The following is a 4,961-nucleotide window of genomic DNA, read 5'->3' on the forward strand; positions in this document are numbered from 1 at the left end:
AAAAAAAAAAAAAAAAAATCAAAGCAGCTGGCCGAGCAGGACTGAGCATGCGCGCCAGGGCCGGCGGAGGCAGGGAAGGAAATCGAGCGCCGCGCCCCTACCCGGCGCCAGGCCCGGGGCTGCGAGCGGTGATCTTCCACGTTGATCGGCGCCTCTTTAAATCCGCTGCCAGCGTCGAGATGCTTCTAAATGATTTGTCCATAGCATCTTCATTACTGACCGTGACAAAGCAGGACAGAACTCTGCTTGTTCTTCTGCAGCATGATAATGATAAAAACCAGCATCATAATAATGATAGAAGCAAACTCTCCTAGTGCTTAATATTTACCAGGTGCCTTTACTTTTATAAATGGAAACTTTCTAGAAAACTCAGTGAAGAAAATAATAGTGTTTTAACCGTTTTTAAAGATTATTTTTATTTCTTCCAAAGGAGAGACTGCGGCACAGAGGTTAAGTGGTATGCCCAAGATCACACAGCTGGGAGGCATTAGAGCTACGATTTGAATCCAGTGCCTGTGCTCTCGACCATTGTATTCTAGTACCGCTTATTGTAAATCAGTCACACCTGGAAATATTTTGCTAGCGCAGCAACAGAGCGTACTCAAAAACAGTTCCCCGATTGGCAATAATAATTGTGGCAAAAATATTGTCTAGTCAGTAATCAGATTTATTGCATTTTAAAAGATGGGGAGTTGTTTGGAAGGGGAAAACTATCAGTTCACTGAAAGGTCTTTTGGCTGCAAAGCCCACAACTGAATTTCCTCTCTCTAACAGATAAGAAACTCATGTTTCATTATTATGGTTTTTGCATATAATTTTGCTAAAATTCACATATCAAAAAACAGCTTCTTTTGTAAATGTTAATATCTTCATCAGTTCCAAGTTCATATCAGTCTTCAAATTTGTCTTTGCAGGCAGAGCAGTTTTCTTGTTTCTTCTGTGTTGCCTGAGATCGTTGTCATTACTGATAACAGTTAAGGTTTGAAGCTTGGAATACACATTTCAGAAGAATAAGTGCTTCCTGATTTAAAGAATAAAACCCACTTTAAATTTAGAATGCCTAATTGCCTTTTATCATTGTTTCTCTGTGTGCTGTGCACTGACAAAAGATGCAGTCCAACCTGTGTAATGAGTTAAGATATTGAACAAAGTACTCTGATCAATAGACAGTGTGCCTGCATTTCCTGGAAGAGCCAAACAATTGTACATATACAGAATTAGTTTGGAAAGTGCTCTCGGGTTAAGGAGTGTGCCTACATATTTTTCTACAGTAAGAATTCTCTATTTCTTGACGGATTCCTTATTGGATAGTCTACTTTTTTTTTAACAGATCAGCTGCACAGTATTTGGTTTTCCAAGCTGTTACTCAGTTCTTGGCTCTGACAACTCAATTTTGAGTGCTTTTTGAGGTTAACTGAATCAGTGAGGAATTATAAATAGAGGTGTCAAAATGAGGGCATCAAGAAATGAGAAAAAAAAAAAAAAATCAAGCTTGAAGGCAGTTGCCAGGGAGGAAATAGTCAAGGAGAAGAGCAGTGGGAATTGTTGAGTTTATTCAAGAAAGTGCAAATTTATATACTTTTTTCAAAATAATCATAATTTCAAATATAGAATTCAGTTTTCTTATAGGCATAGACAATATGACTGTAATCATTTTGTGACATACTAACTAAATATAAAAATAGTTGTGCAATTCCTGAGCTGAGATTTCTGTTTATATTTCTGTTTGACAGTTTTGACAGGCCTTCCAACTCTACCTATGCAAATACGATAGATTTTCCCTCAAAAAAGGAACATATCAAAGTGAACAGAACAAATATTTATGCATAGTCGTGAAATGGTATTTTCTTACCAAAAGGAAAAAAGGCCATTTTCAGCTAGCTTAAAATTATCTCTTAAAGGAAAAAGAACATTCCTCACACACACACACACTTATTTTTTGAGTAGAGAAACTTCTTCAGCTATCAAATTATATTCTGTAGTCTAAATTATTAATTTAAATTTTATATTAAATACAGTGTATTTGAATTTTAGTTTCATATTTACTATTAACATCATCATAAAAATATAAAAATGTCAAATTTCTAAAATTATTGGAATCTGTAAGAGTACTGTAGTAATATTATATAAAATGCCATTTGCTTTCAGTAGTTTTATTGGCACTATTAGGCAAAGAATAAAAAGTATATAACAATATCTTAAAATTTTGGATACCACTATGATTATTATATCATTTAATATGGGCGTGTATTCCTATTTTATGCCCTATGCCTGTGGTATTAAATTCAAATGGAGATTTTTGCTTTTGTCATTAAGAGTAACTATAATTGAACTTCCACTCCTATTGTAAATAACTGAAAAACTAGACAAATTATATAAAATAACTTTTTTTTTCAGATATTGGAGAATAAAAAAGTAGGGAGAGAAATGAGGAGAGCCCCACAATTTGCCCCGGATTTCTGCCTGGATGCATTTTCCAGTCCACTGTGCAGAGATGGAAGGAGGGTAGGGCAGCCAAGAAGAGCCTCCTGGAGATGTTGCTGAATTGAGGAGAGACAGGAGAAGGTGAGGCGACTAAAGTTTGCTGGGCAGAGTAATTTTGCAGAGAAAGTTAAGTGATTAGAGTGCTTTGGAAATTTGCATAAGCATTCCCTAGAGGCTGCCTCTAATATTAAGTTTTGTATGCATAAGGTTAGAATACATGAGGCCAAGCAAAGAACAGTAGAAGAAATGTAAATTCAAAATTTTCAAGAATTCAAACAGAACTAGGAGATTTTGAAGTTTGGAAAAGTCAGAAGGTAGAATCCCCTTGGAACATTTGTGAGACTACACTCAGCCAAGGGCCAAGAAAAGTCACAGTCAATAGAAAGGCTACGCTTACCCTAGGGAAAAAGCTAATTAATGCGTGCCTATAGTTTTCAAGAAGCCTTCAAAGGATCAAGGTGCTCCACAAGGAAGTGTCTGCCAGAAAAGTCCACACCTTGACAATGTGAAATTCACATTGTTTAGCATCTATATAAAATTTATGAAACATAAGCTAGGTTCAGCTGGGTCTATCCGAATGTCTACATGTGACCTCTCCATGTGGCGTTGGCATTGTCACAGAGCAGTGGCTATAGGCTCTAAGACTGAGCTTTGTAGTGAAAAAAAAGTCGAAGTTTTGTGGCCTTTTATGACCCAGAATTGGAAGTTATGTCATATAATTTTCATTGTCAAAGCAGGCACAAGCCTTTTAACTTCAAGGTGGAGCTGGTTGGGGGCAGGGTGGGGAATACAGACATCACCTCTTAATAAGAAATGTACCCGAATATTTGTGGCTAAGGTTTTAAATAGCCACATCTTTTCTTTTAACAACTCTTCTTTCCTCTCACATAAACTATGCACTGTTTCCTTTCAATGCAAACAAATGTCTCATGCCAATATAGCAACAGGGTCAAGTTTATTACCTAGGAATTTGAAAGCTAAATTAGATCCAGGCATAGAAGGGCTCCTTAGGTCCTTTCCTTTGTTACACTTACTCTTCATTTAAATACTTGTAAAGGAAAGAAACAAGGTATCTGGCTCTCACACACCTAAGGCATGGGAAAAATGCAATAGACACTTACATACAAGAAGTAGGTAAATTGGATGCACACAGCAGTCAATGGTCAAAATGAAACAGGAGGAAGAGGGCAGGGCACAACCTTTGAAAGAATTACATAGCCATAGGACATGACAAAACCTGGTTGGAACCAACTAGGTCCAAGATGGCAGAAGATTTGACTTCCAGTGGACCTTGAGCCTCATCATACTCTCATTGTAATACGTTAGCATGGTAAGTGACACTACCAGTGCCATGACAGTTCTGAGGCTAACCATAAAAGGCCAAAAAGTGGGCAGTGGCTCAATTCCTGGAAATCCCCACCCCTTCCCTGAAATATTGGAATAATACTCCCACTCATTAGCCTATGAAATTACTCAGCCCATAAAAACTAACCACGCCATATTTCGGGGCTCTCTCGCCTTCTGAGATGGCCCCACACTCTGTCTCTGGAGTGTATTTCTCTCTAAATAAATCCACCTATCACTTCGTCTCTCACTGAATTCTTTCTGCAATGAGATATCAAGAACCTCAAATTCACTGGAAACAAATATAATTATGAGGTCTATCTGGGGGAAGTCCCTAGATCTTTGATTTAAACCCAGTCTCTCTTCCTCAGAAATGGTGGAAGATTTTTCTTTTTGTTTTCTTTTTTTTTGCTCTTTAAAACATGGACTAAATATTACAAGTTATTTGTATTTATTGGTTTGTATATTTTAAAAGATACAAAAAAAAAACCCCTAGAAGCCAAGTAATGTTAACGTGTTAATGTTAATCTTTGTCTTTGTGGTATAATATTAATTATAATCTATCAATTATACTATTGGCACTTCAAGGAATTAACATTCCATCAATGAATTTATGGTGGAACCAAGAGAGGAATGGAAAGATTAGCATCTGAGTATCCTTTACAGAGGACTGCCACATACTGAGCAAAGTATCTTTTAAAATGCTATATTGATTTTGTTATGAGAAACAATTGGTTAAAAAAAAATCAATAGAAAGCCCCCTTATAATTTAGGTACTATATATTAATACAAATAATTAGTTATTTCCATTATCTACACAATGTAACCTTCTGCATCTGGATTTTATAACTCGGGGGTCCCCAACCTCTGGGCCACGGACTGGTACTCGTCTGTGGCCTGTTAGGAACCAGGCCACACAGCAGGAGGTGAGGGCGGGCGAGTGAGTGAAGCTTTTTCTGTATTTACAGCTGCTCCCCATCACTCACATTACCACCTGAACTCCACCTCCTGTCAGATCAGTGGCAGAGGCATCAGATTCTCATAGGAGCGTGAACCCTACTGTGAATCGCACATGCGAAGGATCTAGGTTGCGTGTTCCTTATGAGAATCTAATGCCTGATGATCCGAGGTGG

Source organism: Neophocaena asiaeorientalis, unplaced genomic scaffold, assembly GCF_003031525.2.
Source record: "Neophocaena asiaeorientalis asiaeorientalis breed wild unplaced genomic scaffold, Neophocaena_asiaeorientalis_V1.1 scaffold244, whole genome shotgun sequence".
NCBI classification, from domain to species: Eukaryota; Metazoa; Chordata; class Mammalia; order Artiodactyla; family Phocoenidae; genus Neophocaena; species Neophocaena asiaeorientalis.